The sequence below is a fragment of the Anas platyrhynchos genome, chromosome 2 (assembly GCF_047663525.1).
Source record: "Anas platyrhynchos isolate ZD024472 breed Pekin duck chromosome 2, IASCAAS_PekinDuck_T2T, whole genome shotgun sequence".
Lineage (NCBI taxonomy): Eukaryota > Metazoa > Chordata > Aves > Anseriformes > Anatidae > Anas > Anas platyrhynchos.
Window position 1 is genome coordinate 82792381 of NC_092588.1, and position 24931 is coordinate 82817311.

General features: G+C 36.3%; 1 long non-coding RNA gene across 1 annotated transcript in view; it reads right to left on the reverse strand.

The window, feature by feature from the left end:
- LOC113842758 (uncharacterized) overlaps nucleotides 1-24931 on the reverse strand; it is a 44980-nt gene that overhangs the window by 11489 nt on the left and 8560 nt on the right. Inside the window, exon 2 of the long non-coding RNA XR_003495448.3 lies at nucleotides 1028-1158. This is a non-coding gene — a long non-coding RNA (uncharacterized lncRNA). The remainder of the gene's footprint in view (nucleotides 1-1027; nucleotides 1159-24931) is intronic.

Sequence of the window (24931 nt, forward strand, 5' to 3'; positions counted from 1 at the left end):
TCTGTGAAAAAAAATGGCAAAATGTCTTTCCAAAATCATTTTTTTCCCCAGAAAAAGGTAAAAGTAAAAAGTTTTGGAATGTAAACATGTTTTATTTTTAATTGCTATTACTTACTTTTTCACAGTATTAAAAGTTAAAGCTAATTATGAAGAGCTGCAGAAGTGTCTCTTAACATTAGGTGATCAGGCATTTACAAAAGCAATGCAGTTTGTAAACAGGAAAAAAAAAAAAGAACGTGTGAAAGAATGGAGAAAAAAATAATGTACTCATGCTACTGTACAAGTCTTCACTGATTATGCCTAGAAAGAGACTGCTGAATTGAATCATGACAGATAGCTATAAAATCATGAATGGCATGGAAAATCCAAAGAAAGGATTGCTGCTCAGTTTCATATATACAATTAAGAACTAAAAGAAACACTCAGAGATGGGTTAAAAGGAAAAAGAAAGCAGACTAGGACATTTCTTTGAGCAATGTGTGGTTAAACTATGGAAACTACTGCACCAGGATTTTACATATGCTGAAATTTATGTAGACTCACATTGTGACTAAACAGTTAATGGAAACTAAAATATCAAAGACTAGTAAACATAAAAGAATAGTTTTTCCTTAGGAAGTCTCTGCATGATGGATTGTGTCAGCTAGGTGTTTACAATGTCTGTATATACTTGCCCCAATCTCATTTGCTTCCAAGAGTATCAATTGTTAACCAATGCTAGAGATAAGACATTGGGCAAGATGGACTTAGATCATGCCAGATAATCCCATGTTATGTTGGTTATTTTATATATTGAATACTCATGATCATCTCATTTCATTTTCTTCTTCCCTTTTTATTTATTGGAGGGTAGAGGGGTGTCAGTCAGATCCATTTTCTTGTGATGAGTCTTTGGCCTAAGGAATAACCATTCCTAGATGGTTCAGGCCATCCTATAGAAATCCCTAGGAATTCCCAGGACTGAAGACTCCTAGATCTGATTTTCTTTAAAAAGATTTATGAAACAACTTTACTTCCCAGAACTCACCAACAGTCCTGTTACTCTTGTGAGGCTCTGTGCAGCTGAGCCAGACAGAAGACACAATATTTGTGTCTGAAGTGGTTTTCCAGGTAGCCCTGTGTAGTGGAAAGAATAGGTGAAGGGCAAAGCTGCAACACCTGTAAAAAAGAGATAGGGAAATCCAGTTTAATGTTTTATTAAATACAGTCAAAATGAATGCATCTGCATAATTAAAACAATAATGATTTAGTTACGATAATTTAAAGTTCAGTTCTTTGTTTTGAATTCTATTGATAATAAAATCAAATGTTGTTCCACATAGAATTTTATTTTGGGGCAAACCAACTTTTTCTTCTAAGAATTCTCTGAGCAGATAATTCTAGACCAGTTTTGTCTAGAAACTGAAACACTGAATAATGCTGTCTTTTTATACTAGTGAGTGATCGCATGTGCATTTTTTGTCACCTCTTTTGACATTCTGACCAATGTGAGAATCAATTAAAATTACACTTTTCTAGGGTTCATTATTTGAGAAAACTCTCACTGCTTTGTGCAGTAGTTGCTTCTTGCAAAGTGCATTGTCTTCGTTACATATTATATTACAGTTTAGTTTCACAAAAAATTCACCGAGACATATTTCTGCAAGCCTACTGCTAAGGATAATGAAGGCTTGAGTTCTTTCACTTTTAACCAAAGCAAACAAGTGATATGCGTTGTGCTAAAGGGAAAAGACACCACCATGATGCCTGATAATAGAGAACAGAAAATGCTTCTGGGCACTGCACCTCTTGCACAGTTTCAAAAATCACCATTTCTTACACTCTATTTTAAGCATTCACGCTGTTTTCGTAACAGTGAATCTCTTTTGTCAAAATATAAATAACAGTACTAAGAGATGGCTCTGTTTTCTGAAGGATAAGAGTTGGTAGGGGTTACACAGTTGTCACATATGATTACAGCAATTCCATCAGTCTCTTTTTAAGACTGTGTATAATTGCCACATGTTCAGAGAGGTGCTTGAATTTCAGGCCCTCTTCCCATTTTTCTGTTGTTTAATGGCTGGCTATGGCTAGTGCTTGTCAAGACAGGCATCCTTCCACCATCTGGAGATGCTGCCAGATGCCTCCTGCAGCTTGGAGGCACTCGGCTGCCCCATGTCAATTTCTAGACCTAGAGGCATTCAGTAACCTCTACATGCCAGGATGCTTCCCACCCCACTTTATTGGAAAAAGAGGTACCAACAAGGCAGTGAAGTCTCAGGGGGTTCCTCTAACATTTAGTTGTGAAAAGAAATTTAACAAAGGGTGTCATCTTACAACTTACATATTTACGAAAAACTGTTCTGGGTATTTGATATGTCATTACATGCTTTTGAAATACAGTTTGCTCACTGGGAGACACAGGTGGCAACATCAACTGTCTACCTAATACATAGTACGTTCCTGCACTATAAATGCAGTTCCTCCAGCATCTCTGAGTTCATGCAAGTTTAACTACCTAAACTCTTTAATAACACAGAATCCAATGTGTTAGGGCTGCTGGCGATTGACAACTCTAAGAGAGGTTCAGCTAACTGGCAAGGGCATGGAAGACTACAGAGCATGGCATGATAAATTGATGGACGTGACAGAAAACCGTGTGAGAAGCTGACAAAAGTTACAGGTACTGCTGTGAGGGACAGCTGGGTGGCACGGGTGGCAAAGAGAGGGCTAGATGAGAAGTGGCTCAACCTCACAGATAGATGGAGGGGACAACACATTTTGAGGAGCAGTCTTGCAAGGCCAGAAGCACCCAGGTAACCATAGCAGCACTTCCATACAAGGATGAGATTACCAAGGTAACTGTATCATGAAAACCAAATATGAGTACAGTTGCAGCAAAGCTGGGAACAATGGGGCAAAGAATAAACAGCAGGTTGCTCAGCTGCAATGAGACTGGGGGGGAGGAAGAGGCAGGAAGGTGAAAATCAATGTCAAGAAACAAAAGAAGGGATAGCAATGCATGCAACTCATGTGCTGATCCTGTCTGGAGGTATCTGTCGGCAGCCTTGGGCACGACCACCGCCACTGGAGCAGGACAAAGAGAGACCTCTTTTTCTTACTGCACCACAAGTGTCAGACTTGCTCCCATGGTCACAAAGGCCACAGAGGGTGAAGCAGGTGCTTTCTCGGGTCAGCAAAGGGAATGCACAGATGGATGGCTCAAGCATAACAGTACCATCATGGCACTGACCACCACACGCCTGGTGGCATTGGCAATAGCCCACACTTCATAATACAAAGAAGTGATCCTTGTACAAATGTACAATCGGTCATATGAAGGCATACAACTTTTTACTAGCTTTTGACAGAGAACAAATGAAAGAGGAAACAAAATGTATTTGAGAATAGCAATGGATACAAACTCATTTAATTTAGTTTAGCTCATTTAGTTCATTAAATACCGTCTGCTGACATGAGAAAACTCCATCACAGAAGTCAGATGCTGAGGTGAATAACTTGGGCCAGGACCGAAGTTATTCAGTAATCTCAGTGCCAGTAGTAGCACAAAAGCTCCAGAAATATTTCAGGAAAGGACTGTTCAGAACTGATGACACAAGGAACAGTCCTAGGCTGTTCCTGAGCCCATCAGATCAGGATTAGGGAGACAAAACTTCTTTCCTTCATACATGTAATTCTGGACTAAAGCAGGTTAAAATGCTGCCAGAACCACTGCAGGCACCTGCATTGTTTCTAGAGCACAGACAAGGCAAAAGCTCAAGTAAAGTTCAACATCACCAGACACACGATGCCTGTATATTCTGGGTGAGGTGTTATCCCTCTTATGAAAGCAACTGCAGACTGTGCTGGAGGAGGTGTGCATTTTATTTATTTTATTTTATTTTATTTTATTTTATTTTATTTTATTTTATTTTATTTTATTTATTTTATTTTATTTTTAGCAGTGAACTTAAAATCTCTTATTTACTTATAATCCCTCAAACTATTTTAATCTCCAGAAAGATATCAAAGCCCAGATCCGTGTACTTTCAACACATATACACATAATGGAAAATGTATATAGACGTATGGGGGGGATGGAAAAAAAGTTCCCTAATGCTGGGTGGAGATAAATCTGTGTATAATCTAAAGGATTCCAGTATTTGCAGGTACAATGTTTGGATTTGTGCCCTTCCCCAGTTACTGAAGTTGCATGTGTTTAAAGTAACCAAATATTTACCTCAAACACCTTGATACATCTCCTCTAGGAAGCTTGTTGGGGTCAGTTGTATTTTTTTCAGTATAACAGCTATAAAAGTTGGGCCATATTCTCTTGCTATTTTGAGTGGATTATACAGGTCCATTGATTTTATGGTTTTCTCTTAAAAGTCTAGTTTTATTTCTCTTACCTAGTTTTTCCAAACTTAGAAATGACACAAGAATATAAACCCCATGAAAATTGCTTATGGGCAGTGTATCCATAAAGATATGCCAAGACATTTACACAAAAAAGCATTTCTGTCTGCTGGCCCTGAAATAAAACTTGATTAAGATATAAGGCACTCAAGCACACATTCAAATACACACACTGCATTTGTGAGACCATTAGAGAGCTTCATATTGATCTATTTGCTCACCGCTACATTTTCACAAAGTATGCACTGCAATAAGAGCCAAATGTCATCTGATAGGACAAATCATATGTGTGTGAGGAACATACATACACACAAAGCTAGGGAGTTTAGCTATTGAAATCTTAGATGAAGAATAAAATTTTCTCTGAAACTTCATGATTTTCAAGCAATACTACTGAGCGTCATTAAACAGCTCACTAGACAAATCTGCAGGTATGAGTAACCATGACAAATTAGCATGTGAAAGCAAAATAGCTTTCAGCTTCTAATGGAATAGAGTAGTATAGGAGCTGCTGGGAGAATGAGGAAATCAAAGAGGACCAGAGACATAAAATGACTGAACAAAATAGTACAAACAGTACATATCATCTTGCTCATTTGCAAGGATTTTATTTTAGTCAGTTTTAGAAATGGGGCTTTTACCCCATCTGTACCTTGTTAATTTTCAAAAAAAATAATAATAATATAACAAACTGAAAGCCCACATCACAGAATGGTCTGCTCCAAATTAAAAGGGCTGTTATATATTGAGTAAATATATGCAAAAATGACATGCACACACATTTGTCTTGTCTTGCATCTGGTTGATCATAGCTACAGTCTCTGTGGTTTCTTTTTGTTATCCAAAAACTTATTTATGCTTGTGAGAAAAAACCACTTGTTGGAAGAGATAGCAATTGGTCCTGGAAGACAAAGCATAATTGCTCCAGGTCTGCCAGTTGGAGAAGCAGAGAACCAAAGGAGCCAACAGTTTGTCAAGAGCAGACAGCAAAACAAAACAAAAAAATGTCTAAAAGAAGGTGAAAGAGAAGTAAGTGGCAGGGCAAAAGCTGCTGCTGCAGCCCCTGACAAGCCTTGTGGTTTGTATTTGTTGTTGAAGTTCTGCTCTGTAAGAAAATGTATTGTCACATCTCTGAAAAGTACTGCAATTTATAAGCTAACCTTGCTGCGCAAGCCAGTCTTGTGACAGCCTAATAGACATCACTGTCAGGGGAATTATTTAGTCTAGTAAAATATGGTGTGTCTTGAAATAATGGAGCTTAGATTGGGACATATCATATTCTATTATTCCACTAAACACCCTAAATAATCTCCATCTTCCGGTGTTTTCTTATCCTTCACATATTAGTAGATTTTTGTCAACCATCCAAGTTATGCACATTTAACTCTTCTAATTTTTCCTCCTAAATGATCACCTCCCTAATTGATTTTAATCTTCTTCTCTGAAATCTCTTCAATGTTTTTCTGGCAATGTGGTGCCCTACATTTAAAACAGCATTCTGAATATAGTCACACTGCAGCTGTACAGAAAATAATATTCTTTGTGGCAAAACACCTGTGAGAATTTAGCCCCAAATTGTTTTATCTATTTTTACTTCAATATCACATTGCATACTCAGTGTTAGTTTGCTGCAATTGTAACCATGACATTTCTTTATTTGTTATTGCTTCCTAGATTTCTTAGATATTAATCCTGCAAAGACCCACATGGTGCTCAGCAGAGAACATGGATGTGCTGCATGCTGTTGTTACTACTACAAACCACCACAGGGAGGTCAAGATGTGAAGGAGGAAGTTCAGTAAGGCTGGAATTTTATTTCCTTGTCCCATTTGGGAACTATACACTTGGATGGAGCAAGTGGTTCTGCTTTCTTGGCCATTTCCAGCTGTTAGTGAGCAACTAGCCATTCACTGCCATGGTACATGTCCAACCACTGCCAGCATCTTACTGCTGCTGTACCTGTTACCAGGAACCTCAACCACCCCTAGTGTAGCTTCTTTTGCAAATACCTCTTCCACAGTTCTATTCTACCACAGGGAAATGAACCTCTCATAAAAGAAAACACTTGTCCTAGGTATTTGGCACCAGAAAGCAACAGTAAAACACTCCTTTTGTGTCTTCCCCCACCCTTACTATGTCGTACTGATAAGTAACAATTCCCTAAGTTTATTCCAAGGTATCCTTCATGAGAGAATTTTACACCAGGAGGAATGCTTACACATCAGTATCAATATTTTTTGGTAGCTCTCAGTACTTTTGTTTACTGAGTATTCTTTTGGATTTATTTATTTATTTATTTATTTATTCCTTGAGCATACAGAATGTAGCATATTGAAAAGTTGGTAGCCGCCTGTAATATCCTCTGCCCCACTTTCCTATACCATCTTTCAGTCATCTTGCACTGGGAAGACACCCTGGATGTGCTCTAAATCTGTCTCCTAATGAGTAACTCCTTCAAAAACATTATTTATTTATTTATTTAACCAAGGTGTACAAAAAGGTGTTCATTCTACTTTTGTCCTACTTGTTCCTTTTGCACTGAAATATAGATTTGCCTCCTTCTGAGAGCACAGAGAGCACACAGGCTCAAGCATCAGTCCTCATGACTCACTCACAGGTATTGTTCTTCATACCTTGTTTCTGCCTGAACCTACTAATACAGCACTGAGATTCTGCAGTGAATGCTCAGAGAAAGCTGGATATGAAGCACTGAACCAAAAGCATAGCACTTTGTTCACAGATTCACATATCAGTTTCTAAAATTCATCTATGTCATGCTGAAAAAAAGCCAGAATATGCAAGAATATAGAAACCATTCAATTCTCTTCCCATCACATCGAGTGCCTTAACTTTTCCCTAGAGCCTCTAAGACCAGAAAGAAATTGCTGAGGCGTATGTCTCTTTCCTCCGTCTTTTCTGAACCCGTGCTTGGTTACATCGCTGTTCCCCTAAGATTCAACTAGCACCATTAGCACTGATGTTCTTCTGCTGGGAGTCCAAAGCACATGTCCCAGCATTGCGTTCACACTATTTTTCAGGTCTGATGCAGACCTGAAAGCATCAGATAGTCTCTTTGCAGAAAATGTATAATGTTGGATAAAGAATTGTTCTGTTGTCAGTAAAATCCCTGTCGTTTCATTTGCCTTTAATAATAGATTAGATCTGGCCATGGCTGAGGAGGCAGTCAATTGTCAGATGTTAAATACCTATCCCAAGGACATCACATGTGTGAAATTGAAGCTGGCTGGGCATTTTGCTCACGTAAAGTCTAGTTCTGTAGTTTCTCAGCTCTTTCGACTAACATTCACATTCCTGCTGGTTTATATATTCTGTGATGATATCTACCCCCATTTTTCAATTGGTCTCCAAGTGCACACTGGCTTACTTGGGTGACAAGTTGGAAGTATTTTGAAAATTGAATTTGTTGGAAGCCTTCCTGCCTTTTCAGCCATAAAATAATTAATTCACAGGTTTGTATTCTCCCTTGTATCCAACTTTGCTGCAAATAATAAATTAATCTAGAGGCATCCCTCCTGCAAAATGATTTTAATCAAGAAGTGATTTGTGGCTGCATGTAAGCAGTGTCAGGCAGGGAAGGGATTCACAGTATTCATCCTGTTCCACAAACGGGAGCATGACACGAATATCAGCTTCACGTGCTGATCCACAGCAGGCAAGCTTTGCTGCACACAGCTGTTCTTTTGTGAATTGTTTGCATTTCAAATGTGCTCTCTGTCTGCATTCTGACTGAAGGATGATACCATTCAGTTCTTGCTGGGAGCCTTCTGGGTGGAAGCTGGAGAGAAGAGCTACATGGTCACACGCATATTCCTCATGGGCTCCTCCACTATTTATTTTTATTTTTAATTCAAACAGATACCTTGAAGGTGGAGGCATAAGTTAGCAGTCCCCATATTCTCTCAAATTATTTTCATACTTTACTTCTCACCCCTTCTCCGACTCAAAAAGGGAAGTTCTTTTTGGTTATGGTTTTTTTTTTTTTTTTTTTTTTTTCATGATAGACCAAAATTAAAACCCTATACTATCTTGATTTTGAGGTTGCGAATGTTACAGCATGAGGTGAAGGTCTGCATGGGAACATGCCATCCTCATTTCCTGCTAAAATTATAATTCTCATTATAGTCTGTGGAAGTTTTACCACTGATTTCAATAAAGTATTATTTCTTCTTAAATGTCCTCCCTTGCACTAATAACTTTGCTTTCTCAAGCACCTATTTAATTTCTTTCTATGCATTACATTTTAAAGAAAAAAGAGGGCAGGGAGTGCATAAGGAGCATGTCTGAGGACACAAAAGTTTAATTGTTTTTCACATCATGGCAAATTAAATAATGTTTTCTTTCTTCATTCTCCTTAGTCATTTTTCTAGGCAGGAGTAACCTAGGACATCCAGTAGAAAGTTTATTAATGTAGGATTCCATGCATATCTTTCTAACATTCTTATACTTCTATTTTTAGGTTTCACTTGTGCTTTATAGAAATTACATTTCCAGTTCAGCAAAGAACTTAAGCATAAGTTTAATGTTAAACCCACACTTCATTATTTAATACAACATGTGATCTTATGATTAATACTTATTGAAGTCACCGAGAGCTTAGAATCTGCACAAGAATTCTGCTGAACTGCAGCTTTCCTCACAAAAGTTGGATTTTGGAAAACTTTACATAAGAGATGCTGTTGATATTTTTCAGCTTTCATTTAGAAATCAAGGTGATCTCCTGTATTAAAGTACACAAGTACACTTCACAGCACTTTAGCCCTTATTTTTTCTTTCAAGTTAGTATCCTCTGTAACTTAATTGATGTGTTGTTTAGCAGAGGAAACTCTTCTAAACCATTAGAAGACGAACAGAATATAACCTGACCACCTTCTCTTGCAGTAACCCAGCAGTCATTTCCTCCTAAGCCAGTAGTTTGCCGCTCATCATTTCCCTTTGTTTACTATCTTCAATCAGTGTTTCATCCACATGATAACATTCATATTGAAGACAATTTAAATTAATTTTGAGAGAAGAGTTTTATAGAACGCAGTATCAAATATTTTCCTTAATTAATTGGAAATGCATATCATATTATTCTTCTCTTTCATCCACTAATTTTATAATTCTATCAAAGAAGCAATCAAGTTTATCTGGCAAATCTTTATTAAATCCTTTTGCTGCTTAGCTCTAAAAATATGAGAATGAATCCCAAAGTTCCTTCTCACAAAAAAAAAAAAAAAAAATTCCTCATCCAAAATGAGATTAGATTTTATGTCACACGTGATAATAGTAAATGAAAAAAAAAAAAAAAAAAGAAAAAAAAAAAAAGCAAACACAGAGCTACAGGATTCTGATATTATAGTTATAAGAAATGATTTACTGAAACAAACAAACAAAAACAATGTGGATAATGCAATGATTAGGGCTTTCTGCTTTGATTCTGGAAACGTTTTTCTACTAAAAACTTCCCAGCCAACCCTGGTAAACATGATTCCTCATGCTTCAGTACCATACATCTTCCTCTGTAATGTTTACTCCTTAGAAGTGCTTCTCCAACTCGTAAAGATGTAGTGAGAAAAAATAAAGCAAGATTCTCTAGTAAGCAATGCCCCCATATTTCTGAAAGTCTGAATTCTCATCAGGTTATCCAGCGTATAGTGCTATCAGGGATGCTAATATTAGACAGAGATAGCTGCCTGTAAAGGCAGTATCAGTCTAGACTTAGCTGTTTGCGGTACCACCACCAACTATGCTGTAGCAACCTGAGCTTTCTAGTACCTATACAGGACATCTGGAAATGCTTGAAAGTTAACTGGCTGCCAGAATTCTCTTCACCAGTACCCCAGTGCTGTCAGTACCCAAGCTGGCATGACCACAGGGGGTGCAATTATATCCACGGATACTGAGCGATCGATTCACTTTGAAAATGCAACAGACAGTTGTTGGGGAAGAACACAAACATATTGGCACAATACTACAACCTCCTGCAGCTGCTGCGTTGCTGCAGCAGGTAAATGTACATATCAAGGGAAGCCAAAGAAAGAAGAGACTACATTGCCTGACCTGAGAGCAAAAACCTCACTTATCTCACTTTCTGAAAGGCCTAGAATAAGGAATTCAGAGGCTTAGCCTTTCACCTCTTGGTCCTCAAGGACAAAGAAAATAAAAAAGAGACCTTCCAGACTTTTTTTTTTTTTTTTTTTTTGGAAATAAACTCAGATGCAGGTTTTAAAATGCTAGTACTTGTAACCTTATGTCTATGGTCTGAAATACATGTATTTTAATCCTTTGAAGAAATGCAATGGAGTCAAGACAGCAACAGGAACGTTAGCATACAAAATTAGAACAAAATCGATGAGTTTTACAATGCTATCTTCCACAAATTACTAATGAATCAACAATAATCTTAGAATTTTCCAATTAACTAAGATTTTTTGCAAAAGTGAATAGCACTCAAAGGAGTCTTTCTATTAATACTGGTACCTTGCAACATTTTTTTTATAAAGCTGATGTCTTTAACAAGGAGGTAAAAATCAAATAAATAAATATGCTTCTTACTTCTCATTGGTCTCTATGTCTTGGCAGCAACATGATCTGAACACAACAGGAAACAATGGAGGTACGTTCTCCCTGTGCTATTCCTGTATTTGCATACAGAGGGTGGGTGTCATTTTACTGAATTAAACACCATATTCTGCACATTCCTAGCTCTACATCTTCATCATCCTACTGCTCATCATCTCTGGGGTATATAAACTCCAAGTTCCTGTTCTATTAACCATTTTCACAGCTAACCAATCATGCTATGTAGAAATACATACATTTAATGATCAGGTAACCTGTGCTCCATTCAAGCAAAGTAATTGCTCCACATAAAACTAGACAACACTGGTTTAGACATTGTGGGATCAATGCAAATCTTTCTTTTGAAGAATTGTTTGCTTTTTGGACTGGAACTTAGTTCACATAATCCAAGGAGAGTACTTACTGCACAAATGAATTCTCTTTGTTACAAGAAAGAGAAAGGAGCTTTTAATTTAAGCACATGTAATTGGCCAATAGCATAGGAGGATTTAAGTATTTGTTCACTGGTAACCTAAGCCTTATGAAGTCTTTAGAAGTAACAAGATAAAATAATAACAGTAAGATAAAAGGTTTAGTAAGACCATCCAACACAAGTGGGCTCATGGACAGTGATTAGATTTAAGAGCTATCAAGTAAGAGGTCTTGGTGTTGGCCAACCTACAGGCTGGCTGATATATTTTTTTTCAATTGAAATTGACAATGCAAAGAGGGAAAAAAAAGAATCATTTATCTACACTATAGTTACAGTAATGGTTTGTTAAAAATGGTTTGTTAAGAGCACTGACTCTTGAAGACAACTTCTGAAACAGTCAAAATTTTTAATATGGTCTTAAGAATCTTGGGGTTTTAATCTGTTTTTCTATAGGTTGAAATTAATAAAGACATGATCTATATAAACCCTCTGGGTTTTCTTCTTTAAATACTATTTTTGTGGGGTGGGTGGGGGGAGTCAGTGGGGAAGATCCTTATTTCAATTCATTTCCCCCCTGCACAGACCTTTAAAAAAAAATAATTGTCTTTTTCAAGACAAGCTCATTTTTGACCATCAGATATCTTTCATCAGATCTGTCCCTCTGATTTTTTTCTGTAAGGACTACTAACATCTCAACTTAAACTGAGTAAATTAAGCAACTAAACTTTCTTACTATGTAATGTTCTCTAAGACGCCAATAATTCTCTCTTGCTTTAGCTTTCTGAAAGCTTGGTAAGTAAACTGCATATAGAACCTAAAATGCATCCATGTAACTCATATGAACAGTAAAGTAGAACACATAGCCTGGTTTCTTTCATATAACACATACATCAATGTATCTTCGAAGAAATTTGTCTTTTTTATACAGCATTATTACTGTCTTTGTGATTCACTTTAACACCCCAAATCTTCTTCTACTGTGCTTCTTAGTTTTTTGTCACCTTGCATTTATGCAGTTGATTATTTTTCTTAGTTCAGGATTTCTGCACCTTTCATCATGGAAGAAATGAAGAAAAGTGTTACCAATTCCCACACAGCACTCCAGCATTCGTATAGCCTTTCCCAGTGCACTGTTAAGAGTGTTTTCCATTTCCCAAGACATTAATGAATTGATTACAACTTGGGTAAGGAGGACCACCATCTATTTCCAGGCCCTTTAGTTCTCAGAAGAAATCAGATACCATTATTCTCTGAGATTTTTTTCAGCTGTAACTCACACATATCAGTGTTTCCCAGACTTCTTACTGACAAAAGCCCTGTTTATGGCTATCTACAGCCTGGTGATATTCCCCATAGTATATGGGAATCAGGAAAAGTTAACTCTCTTTAATCTTTGGTAGGAGCTAAGGTCTCCCAGAGTCTAGCAGAAAAAAAGAACAACAAGAATTGGCTGTTGGCACATAGAGAAATAAAGCTGTTGCCAACATGTAGTCAGCATAATCTGTTGTTGTTGTTATTTTTCTTTTCTTTTGCCTTTTATTTTTGAGTAATAATTTCACTTTATATTTAATAATTTAATTAACACAACAGTTTATACAATTCTTTGTGATTCTTCTGGTGATTTACAGCTGCAGCTTATCAACAACATACTTCCTATTTTACCTTGTTTGTCAATGATGTTTTAGCAGGAAAGAACTAAAAGGTTTTTCATCTCAAGTATACTGAGTCTTGTGTATTGCCTACCCACCATCCATTAGGCACACTGTCCCAACAATCAACAGAATTAGGATTTTATTTTTTCTTTCCTCTCTTTTTATTCTCTAGGCATTAATACCTCTCTCCTCCTCCCTCCCTCCCTCTGTCTCTCTCCCCCATAGTATAGAGTTGTTGAATTACAACATCTGGGATGTTGTAATTCATCTGCCTGGTGTAGAAATCATTGTTTCTTCCCTTTTGTAAGCCTGCAACCATTCTGTAGTCAAAGAATATGAAGGTTTAAAATATGTAGCCCTGGAAATCTCAGGCACATACTACCATGAACAACATGTTTCCATTGGGTTAAGCTTTCTTTTTATTGTCAATATATTAAATTAATTTTTCTTGAGTCTGTTTCACCCATGATAGTAATTGATAAGTGATCCCCATGTCTTTTTCTTTACCCATGAGCTTTTTCATTCTACTTTCTTTTCTTATCCTTTTGAGGAGGGAGAGGGAGGGAGTAACTGAGTTGACATTTGGCACACAGACAAGTTCAACCCACCACAAAACTGCACATACAATTCACAGTATGCATTAACTAATGTGGGTCCTTCAGAACAAATTCCTAAGCCACTGGGAATTCAGTGTTAAACCTTGCATAAACTGTTATGTATCTATAATTTCATCCACATTTTTTAAGGTACCGCTATATTAATGTTATATTAATGAGAAAAAAAAAAAAAAAGTTGAGAAAAAAAATAATATTGGATTATATTTTGTTTGAAAACTCAGGACACAAGCTTTCAACGAATTTGAAAGCTATTCATTTTGAAATTAAATTTTAAATTGTTTTAACTGTTAACAAACAATATTACGGATAACTATACTGTCTTCCAAATAATTTCAATGTCTATAGTAAAGAAAGCTAGCAATACTTTAGAGTGTCTGAAATTTAAGAGTTATCTTGCTCCATCCTGTTCTAACCTGGTCCACCTATATTTAAATAAAAAGATAGAATGCGATTTGTAGTGAGAACTTACCTTGTATGCAGTCATATTCTGAAGGAGCTTTTCTGTAGTGATGCCAGAGAATCCAGGGAGATCAAATTCAGTAGGCTGTATTTAACCTTATTAATATCACTCTTAGTAGGTATTTCAGAAAATATACGTGATGATTTTTTTTAAGAGACAGTTTCATCAAAACATTAATTATGGGGCTGACATAAGTATTTGCAGCAAAGAAGTTTTAAGCCTAACAATAAGCAACTCACTTCTGTCAGCCATCATGGACAAGAAGAAAGGAAAGAAAGAAAGAAAAAAAGCACAGCAAAACAAACAAACAAACAATAAAAAATAAATAAATAAAACACCACCACCACCGAAAGTCCCAAAGACCTATGATCAGGAGACTTTGAACAAGTTTTTATTACTTTTTTCCTACTATTTCACAAGTTTTCTGGCCATTAAAACATCTTTAAAGCTAGATAGGGCATTTGAATTTTGAGCTTTGAAAACAAGAGTAAAACAATCTAGGAAGCAAATGAACATGAACTTCAAATCCTAATTATTGTTTATCATCATAAAAAAGAAAGTCACAATTCCTTAATTTTCCTTGCTTTGACACTTAAAGCATTTTTATCTGGACTGTATCTAAACTTTGATTAGAATTAACATTTTTTAGATCCTAAACCTTTACACCCAGGCTATATCAACTGGAATTATCAATCATGAAAAACAAAACAAAACTAAAACAAACAAACAAAAAGTGTTTATTTATTATAACCTCAGTTTCACGCTTCTTGTAATATCATTCTAGGAATTACTCTGACCTCTTTAACACCTATTAATATTGTTTAAGTGTTAACTTTTTATAGAAGTGCATGTATATCTGCATTCCTCCTATTGACATTTACACAACCATCTACAAAAAAGGAACCATTACCTAATAATTTAACCATTTCCATAGATAACAGCTCAACGATGTTACCTACATATACTACCCATTCTAACAGACAGGCAGTCTGTCACAGATTCAGAGGTCTTAGCGTATTTCCACAGACCAGTGACTCTCTTCCACTCTTTGACAGATCATCCTTTCAAGCAAGAAAGTATAGGTTACCTCAAAATGAAGCTATTCCCATGTTTAACAAGAACTCCAGACATCCAGGTTAGCTAATCCTTAAACTAATCATGATTAGCTCCACAAGAAGTGTTCTTTGTTTTCTATGGTAAATTAAAAATAAATAAATAAATAAATTGTATGCACAACACAAGCAGAATTAAGCACTGTTACAGGGAAGTTGCAGAGCAAGAGAAGTGTCATAATTAGGTGGTGAAGGCAGCCAAAATAATTTCCAAATATTTGTTAAAATGTTTAATCAGAGTACACTTGTAGTGCTCATTTGTTTCCTTTCATTCTACACTGTAGCAATCACATTTACTGTTAGGAACATTTACTGAAGATATGGCTTTTAAGTAACTCTTACAGAGTATTCATATGAAGTGGACGGGGATATTCATGCTGGAAACTGTGCAGATACAGTGTTGAGTCATCAAACAGAACCTTTAGTTCAGTCTATTCAAAATAGACAGAAAGTGAAGAGTAAGTATGAATAGAACTCTTCCAAAAATACTTCCAAAAAAAGTGCTTGGGACACAAGCACTTTTGAAAGACCAATGAGGGATATCTTCTGAAAGTCTTCTTCCACAATGTACGTATATGCAACCAAATTCTTTGAACAACTGTAATCCTTGGGATACAACATATTTAGAATCTTTTCAGCATCCGTATTGCAAGTCATCAGTGAGATGAGATGCATTATATAAAATATTCATAACCTATTTTGTGTATTAAAATAATTTTTTGCTTTTGTGGCATGTTTAAGAAGAAGAAGGTGTTATTTAACAAGCAGGCAGGCTGTGGTGTGTTTTTTTGTTGTTGTTGTTGTTTTGTTTTTTTTCTGAAAACCTCATCACAGATGTCATCTACCTTGAGACAAAGACAGTTTATTAGGTAAATAAAAGCCATGCATGCAAACAAAACGAAACAAGGGATCTGTTTGCTACTTCCTATTGGCAAGCATGTGTTGAGCAATGTCCAGGAAAGCAGGGCTCTTCCCATGTAATGCTTTCTTGGAAAGACAAATGCCATCACTCCAGATGCGTGTCCCCCCCATCCCCCACCCCCTTCTTCCTTCTTCATCTCAGCTTTTATTGCTGAACATGATGCAACATGGTGTGGAATATCTCCTTGGCCATCCTGGATCACTGCGTCTCCTCCCAGCTCCTGGTGCACCCCCAGCCCCCTTGCTGGGTAGCATAAGGAGCTGAAAAGGCCTTGGCTCTACACAAACACTGCTCTGTAACAATTACAAATATCACTACATTATCATCACTTGGATGTTTCTAATTAAAAATCTAAAACAGCATTGTGTGAGCCTCTATGAAGAAAATATCAGCCTAATAAGGTTCAACATGTCCAAGTGTAAGGTGCTGCACCTTGGTCGGGGCAATCCCAGAAAATAGGACAGACTGGGAGATGAACTCATTGAGAGCATCCCTGCAGAGAAAGACTTGAGGGTTCTGGTGGACAAAAAACTCAACATGAGCCAGTAGTGCATGCTTGCAGCCCAGAAGGCCAACTGCATCCTGAGCTGCATCAAAAGAGTGGCCAGAAGGTCAAGGGAGGTGATTGTCCCCCTCTACTCTGCCCTCTTCAGGCCCCACTTGGAGTGCTGCATCCAGGTCTGGGGGTCCCAGAGTAAGAAGGATGTGGGGCTGTTAGAACAGGTCCAGAGCAGGGCCACAAAGATGATCAGAGGGCTGGAGCACCTCTCCTATGAAGAATGGCTGAGAGAACTGGGGATGTTCAGCTTGGAGAAGAGAAGGCTCCAGGGAAACCTCATTTGCAGGCTTTCAATACTTAAAGGAGGCTTATAAAAAAAAGATAGAGAGTGACTTTTTAACATGGGCAGATAATGATAGGACAAGGGATAATGGCTTTCAATTAAAAGAGGGAAGATTTAGATTAGAGGTTAGGAGGAAATTCTTCACTCAGAGGGTGGTGAGGCACTGGCACAGGTTGCCAAGAAAAGCTGTGGATACCCCATCCCTGGAGGTGTTCAGGGCCAGGCTGGATGGGGCTTTGGGCAACCTGATCTAGTGGGAGGTGTCCCTGCCCATGGCAGGATGGGTAGAACTAAATGATCTTTAAGGTCTCTTCCAACCCAAACCATTCTATGATTCTGTGACTGAACTTCATCTGTAATTTTTTTTTTTCCCCTTATCTAAACTCATCTTTTCTGGAGCTATTATTTTACTCCCTTACACAAGCCAAAGCAAAAACTATAGAAACATTAGTAATGGGGGGTGAAGGTGTCATTAAAATTTTTCCATATTTTTTTCCAAAATATTTTTAATCATTATTATTTTTCAGAGATTTTCACAAGTCAGTAGTGCTTTTTGCTACCTAAACCTTAACACGGCAAACATATTTACTCATTTTGGAGTTTGAATCCCAACAATTTATGGAATGGTGAATGAAGATGTGACTTTTAAGTTCTGTAATTCTAGCTTCCTCTCTGACTAGCTTCCTCTAGCTGACTTCCTCTCTGCATTTCTCTCCTGTCAGAATGCAGATTTTATTTGGCTTCCATATCTGGGTCTCAGTTTTGTAAATATTTACAACTCTTACCTTTTCTACTTTGAATGACCCTACTGATATCAAAGGAATTGCATGCATCATTAAGTTGTGTATAAGTATGTGGAAGACAGAGGGCAGACTCACCACTTTAATTAGCACTTCAACTGCTTTAATCACCATTTGATTCACTTTTCAGATACTGCTGAATTGAGTAAGTTATCCATGTTGTGAACAAAGTGAATGAACTATAACCACACAAGTGCAGTTAGATGAGGGACATAACCAACATTCTGATGAGATAAACTAAATCAGCATTTAATAACATTTTTATACCTGTAATTAATCATAATTGAAAATGTGACAGTTGCCTTCCAAATTACTGAGACGTTCATCAAATTGGTAACTGGATAATTAGAATCATAAATCCAGTCATGTATACCTATAACTAATAGTTGTTAATTATTATTAAGTGTGGATTAGCTCCCATCATAGTTTCACCTACACATTAGAAGCTGTTTTATGGTCATGAATAATTCTGCAGCTGATTTGGGTTGTTCTGCTTGTTTATATATTTAAAACATTTACTAGCATTGAGCTGGAATAATTTAAAATCATTTTTTAACATTCTTTGTCTCAACTGTGCTTCAAAAACCTTGTGTCTTTCACTGCTTGATGCAAATGTGTTGTTTCTCTATGTATTAACCATCTTATGCTGATGTCAGTCATATTACGTTGCTAATACTTCACAGTTTTTAGGATTTGCCATCACATAGAATAGACAGAGGTTGGCTTATTAACAAAAATACATGAGATTTTAATTGCAGCAATTTCCCTGTCTTTTCTCCTGATTGAAAGCTATAGTTTTTTCTAATTGAACTTTTTTTTTTTTTTTTCCTGAAAAAAAAAGGAGTGAATCTTCATTAATGTGAAACTCTCAAGCTCTTACAGTGTTGCTTCAAAACCTCTTTGACAGTTTACTTTGTTTTCAATATAAAGAATAACTCACAGAGAATTTAAAGCTAGATTAGCTGTCTTTCATGTGAGTGAAGCGTAAGGGGTAACCGAGGCTTTTCCAAGTGGAGATTAGTTAATCTTTTGAGAATCATTTAAGGGGATCATTTAATCCATTGCTTAATGTAATACTGTACACCAATCTGTATCTAAATACCACAGTGACAGACTCATTAAAATTACCAAAAGCAGATATGTATACCCATTCCAATATTTTATGTTGACCTTCTGGAAGTCTAATGAAGTGGAATGAAATGAGCTCATATCTAAGTGGCAATGAATGAAAAAAAAAAAAATAATAATAAATCAGTAAAGATAACAAAGTAGCTACATAGAAAAGAAATGAGGAAAAAGCAGAAGCAGTGAGAGACTGGCACAGTTAGCTTCAGTGGTTATATTTAATGCCAGAGAGAATGGAGAAATTAAGGGGGAGGTCTTAAGAGATTGAGATAAAGTGCAGAGCAGAGAGAGGAGAAGGGGAAAAGAAGGGAAATGGCAGCTGGGAGGTCAAGTACCAAAGAAGCTATTGTGCTTCCATAATAAAGGAAGAGCAGAGAGTTCAGCAGTTAAGATAAAAGCAACCAGCAGATGATGATTCTATTTTTAACAGATTTTAAAACTTGACTTTTTTGTATCTGTACAGAAACAGAACACATTTGGAACTTCCCACAAAGGCACATTTTGAATATGCTTCATTTTGGAATGCAATATTTAGAAAAGCATCAAAAAAAAAAAAAAAAAAAATCTTTACTTGAAATTTGGTGGCCTTGTTTTTTTATTTTTCTAATTTTTAGTTTTCAGAAAACTGCATTTTCAAAAGATTTTTTTTTTTTTTTTTACTAAATAGCTGTAGATGTGTTTAAGTAATAATGATAGAACAGCACCTTACAAAATCTAATATGAGTGAAAATAGATGCACATTTAAATAGGTGTATATACACTCTTGGGGTTGGAAGGGCTCACATCCTAAAAACTTTTAGCAGGAGTTAATTTCAGAAGCCTTAAATGCTGAGGGGAAGAAAGGAGAGAGAATAAGAAAATACAGCATATATTTCTCATAAGCATTCAGTAAGTGTTGTAAACAATTAAAGTAGCAAAGGTGGCTAGTACACAGAAAAAGCTTTTTAAAGCAAATCTACTGAATATGTGTACAGGGTATAGTGGAAAGATATGTCGACTAAGTCAGAACACAGCAACAGGCCTCTAAAGAGGGCACAGTGAAAGCTACTTCAGAGGAACCAGCTCAAATTCCAAGAGAGGCCCATAGGGGTTTTTGTGGGGAAAAGTTGGCTCATTAGCTTGATTATTCCATGGCAGTAATTTTCATTACTATCTCTAATTTCATTGTCTCTGTGAAATCAATTGAGAGAGACTACTTTTTTATCCTTTTATATAAGGCAGACTGTATTTTTGTTCATGGTTCACCTTCCAAAATGGGGACATTTCACTAGGCTACGCAGCTTTGTAGATGATGATTTAACCAGCTTGAGTAAACACTACACAGTTTATAACTCTGGTGCATTGGTTTGTGTGGCAGTCAGACATATTTCCTATGAAAAATGTTAACAAAGCTACTAATACAAGTCTGATCTTGCTTATGCTGATGTAAATTAGAGACAGAAGTCAGTGGGAGTATGCATGTGTAAAACTCATGCAAGAATTATATTCTCAGTTTGATGAGTCCTAGCAGTCTGTGTGAAAGGACATGGTCTCTCAGTGGTACTGCTAGTAGGCCCAACTAAAAAATTTCATAGAGAAGTTTGCTGTTTGAAAAGAAAGTTCTGTTGCAATTGAAGCATTTTGCAAGATCCTGCTGATTTTCTTCAGTGCTACCTAAGGAAATAGGTCAAAACAAATCATTCTGGATTGGCTCTGCCTTGATAACTAAAACTAGTCACAATTTTCTAACCACTCAGCTTTGTCATTAAGTGACAGTGACTAAACCTTGAAAAATCTCTAAATGAGTCATGACCCAGATCCCCTACATATTCTAGTGATGCTAGGGCTTCAGCTGAGCAAAGACGCCCAGGAACCTAAATCTATTTGGCTCAAAGTAAAACGTTAGTCCTGCATATCAACCATCTCTAAGGAACATTTTCATAATGTAAAATCATTATTGCTTACAAATACTTGAAATAAATAGAGTAAAATTATATACAGCTAAAATCTCAAAGTTTTCAATTTATATATATTTGAATGCTATTTTGACAATGTAATGACTGAGTAGCATTAAAACAAAACAAAAAAAATGTATGTTTCTGAGTAATTTTCTTTCTTCAACATTTTCATTCTAAAAAAAGTAAGAAAGAGCTACTAATCCCATTTTATTTTTTTTTTAATTCTCTTTCAGACCAAACTGATGGTCTTTTCAGATAGCTATATCACCTTTCTTTTTGGTGCATATTAACTTCTTGTTGAACAATTCTATAGTATCGGATTTTAAATCAAATTCTGGGAAAGAATTTAAAAGTGTGCATATTCAAGGAGGCAACCTAGTTTACATAACTTTTTTTCCCCTGTAATATGATCTTTTCTGCACAAACCCTATTGTTCCCTGCCCATCCCTATTTGTCAACACTTTTCTTAGTTGTGCCTGCAAAGCTTGTTTTGTTTTTTACTTGTAGCTATTTTACTTGCCACTTGAATAAAATTATCATGTCTCCACTATAAGACTTCTCCACTAGAAGTCTTGTCTTGTTGCTTCAGTGAATCAGTATGCAAAAATTCTACCTGTAGAGATGTGAGCTCTAATTCAACAAGCAATGTAGGTATCTACCTAATTTTCAGCTTGTGAATAGTCCCACCGAGGTCCTAAAATTATCCAGTGATTATTTTAAAGATTAATTTATTCTCAGAATATCTCCAGAAGATAGGATTTTGAATTCAGTGTGAAAAACAGTTTCTACAATGTGACCGAACAGCAGCATGCACAGTATGTATGGAAAAACCTGAGGACAAAACTGAGCTCTCCAAGTCTAATTTATTTATCAAAATGCTGTACTTATTTTCAACATAGTAAATGCATTCAGATGGAATACACTTTTAATTTTTTTTTGTTGTTGTTAAAGTACCAGTTCCTCCTCTTTCACTACTCAATCTGCAAAAGGTTGCCATAGAGATTAGCAATAAATGAGAATGTGTAGCCTATATGAGCTTCAGGCATAAAAAGTATAGACTTCATTAATGAGTCATTTTATACTTCATTAATGAATGCACATAATGCACTTTTTCATTCTTCACAGTCTTCTTGCCAAAGAAAGATGTGATATCCAAAGAAAACTTTTAAGCAAATGAGAAAAAAATAAATATATATCAACATAGAATTGGTAGGATACAGTGTGTCCAGTTCTGTGGCTGTTTAAACAAAGCCCTGGACAAATGTCAAATACAATTGATGAAAAAGTTTCAAGAACGTGTTGTAAAATGATAAATAAATATATGAAACTTACTGTAAAGAAGACTGAAGGGTGCTTTATCCCCATGCAAACATATTCTATCTAAATAGTTGGGACTTCTCACTTTTTTCACTTTATGTTTTTAAATTATTTTTTTATTTAACTTATTTCCTGGCAAATGCATAGCAACACACAAAGACTGAAGTTAGACATGATATGGAAAAATACAGGAAAGGCAATTGGATGGTGTATACTGCTGTCGTTTTCATGGTGGCTCATCCTGAGTAAGCTACAGGTGTTAGGACAGATGTGTTTCCTTGATTTGTAATTGACCAGATATATTTGGATGTAAATAATTTAATTTTTCCTGAAATTCTGGGAACTGACTACATAGAAGAAGACAAAATGATATCATATAATGTTCCTTTTTTTCAGTGTTTCATTGTCAAATATTACTTTAGGTCAAATAGATTAACAGCTAGAAATCAGAAAGCAATCCTCACCTCCCTCTTGCCCCCTGATTATACTGGCCAAAATACCCCAAACAACACTCATATATATATGTATATAAACCCTCCTCAGAATGGTTTGCCTGCTTGGATATATTTCATATAATCAGTCTTTCACCATGACATATGTCTCAGAAATAGGTTGTCACTTCAACTATATCCAATATATGCACCTAACAAGCATAGCAGCATACTTTTATATCCAAGACTAAAATATTTAAGTTTTTCTTAAGGTTGTTGCATTTAAAATGTAAAGGAGCTGAAATTAATAAATTCACCCCTGGTTTTGAAAAGTATTTGAGGTCTCTTCCAACCTAGAAATCCTGTGATTCTGTGAAAAGCCCAACATGCAAGATGAAAACTTCTCCACTTTTGTCACTGATGGATCCTTCAGTGATAATTTTAGATTGCACCTTTTTGACCAAACTGTGAGAATGAGCACAGTGTGAAGAGGAAGGGGAGGCAGAGAGGGGCTCTTAGGGACAGATCCCCCCATGTCCAAGACCCTGTGCCACCTGGGGGCATGAGGTGGAGGGGCCAGGGACAGTGTGTCTGGGCTGGGGAAGGTGGTGGGCAAGGCAGGGGGAAGGTGTTTTAGATTTTCTCCTTGTTTCTCTCCATCTAACTCTGTTAATTAACTCTGTTAGTTGTATTTTTTTCTGTAATTTTTAATGTAATTTTTTCCAGGTTGAGTTTTACCCATGACCATAACTGGTAAGCAATCTCGCTGTCTTTATCTCAATCCATGAGCTTTTTCTCTTTATCTCCGTGTCTTCTTGAGGAGGGGCAATGAGAAGCTGGGTGGGCATAAAACCAGGATACACATGGTTAACACACTGATGTTAAGTAAAATATAAAATCTATTTTTTTCTTTCTTTATTAAGGTCTAAATCTCTTAAAGACATATATGAAAACATAACTTATGGGAAGATTTAGGACAGAAAATCTAGGACAGAAACTGTTGTATGGCTGTAGAATTGTCAGGTGGTATTTAGTGGCTCATTTGAGTTACAGGTCAGGTCCTGTAACCTCAGGTCTTTAATGCTGGAAGAGGTAAACTAGCCAATGCTGGAAGAAAAGATTGTGGGGAAAAGAGGGAGACCCATGTATCTTTCTGTCAAGCTGCTAAGCAACAACAAGTGTTCTGAAACCAGATGTGCAAGGCCACGTTATGCTTTAGTCAAAAGGTCTGAAGGGATCTGTTATTTTTATAATAGTTGCTGACAAATATTTAGAGAAAGGAACTGTAAATAAATGATGGAAAGAGGATTAAAGTAAAGCTAGATTCAGATTTTTTTTTTCCTTTGCAAAGTGGGATACAGAAGATTGAACAGCTTACAGGACAAACACTTATGAGAAAAAAATAAATTCTTTCAAACCTCACATTGAAACAAAATGAATGCTTCCATTAGAACGTTTTTCTTAAGGAAAAACCATTCTGTCTGATGTCACTCTCCTTCTCTCCTCTATTTCTTTGGGCTTTTTTTTTTTTTTTTTTTTTTTTTTTTTGGTTGGTTGCTTTTTCGATACCCAAAAGGAAGTGGAATAAAGGAATTCATAGAAGGAATTTACTTGTTTTTTCATTCTTATTGTTAATTTAAAAATATAGTTGTATGACTTTTTTTTTTTTTTTTTTTTTTTTTAAATCTTGGACTAATATAACATGGAACAAGAAGGGAGTCCCCTAAACTTTAGTGATATTTGGAACTAACTAACAGTGCATTGGATTTAGGTAAGCCAATATAGCTAAGTCCTCTCCTCTCACAACCCTCCTAACTAATGATTTTACAAGTTTTCATTACTATTTAAACAGTTATTTTTACTGATTTTATCACTGGTCCTTTCCTTTAATGGATCACTGTCTGTCCTGCTTGTCCCTTTTATTCAGAATAAATTAATTATTTATGTACTAAAATTTGTATCACACATCTAGAAATCTCAGGATTGTGGACAGATGTCACACAATGGGACTACACAAAATGCTCTTTGATTCTCTGCTGCCAGCAATGGATCTCAGCCTTTTTGCAAGAGTTGCAGTTGAATCCCAGACTAAGTCTGCTCGTGAGAAGACTCATAACCAAGAGTTACTGATTAAATGGGGTCATAGAGCTGCTATTAATGGGTAGAAAGTCTCTATGCATTTATTTATTTATTTATTTATCTTCGAAGTGGAATGATTTGATACCGGAACATAAATTGCACCTTTTATAAGTCCATGCAACAAATTCCCTTGAATCACAAAATCAGAACGGAAATGGGAATGTTTTGCCTTTCTCTGTCATCTC